This window comes from Octopus bimaculoides, chromosome 6 (genome assembly GCF_001194135.2).
Source record: "Octopus bimaculoides isolate UCB-OBI-ISO-001 chromosome 6, ASM119413v2, whole genome shotgun sequence".
Lineage (NCBI taxonomy): Eukaryota > Metazoa > Mollusca > Cephalopoda > Octopoda > Octopodidae > Octopus > Octopus bimaculoides.
The window spans coordinates 1,034,626-1,035,101 of record NC_068986.1 but is presented as its reverse complement, the minus strand read 5'-3'; positions in this window follow the sequence as shown (position 1 = coordinate 1,035,101).

Below are 476 nucleotides of genomic sequence, written 5' to 3'. Positions count from 1 at the left end.
CTCCCATTCATTCTCTTTATTAAGCAATCTATCGTAGTGGCATCTCCAGACCTCTTTCTTTGCATCCTCATTTAGTGCAAGCGTACCATCATCCATGCGAACACATTTCTCTCCTACACTGTCTTGCAACACAAAATACCTCGAGTCTTTGGTCGTCACGGACATTGGCAAATCTTTCCTTATCTGCTTCCCCTCTGACTAAATAAACCTGTCGCCTAGCCTCCCTTCTGGCACATTGGTACAATTCCCTGCTACCACCGTTCTTCCAGTCCTTCCAAGCCTGTTTCTTTTGTCTAATAGCCCTGTCTACCTCCTTGTTCCACCACCACGTTACTCTGGGTCGGGAGGGGACCTTACACCACCCACAAATCTGGTCGGTGGCTTTCAACAGGTTGTCCCGCAGAAATCTCCAATTGTCTTCCACGTTGTATGATGCTATATCCCCTTCTATTTCGTTAAATGCTTCAAGTAACTTG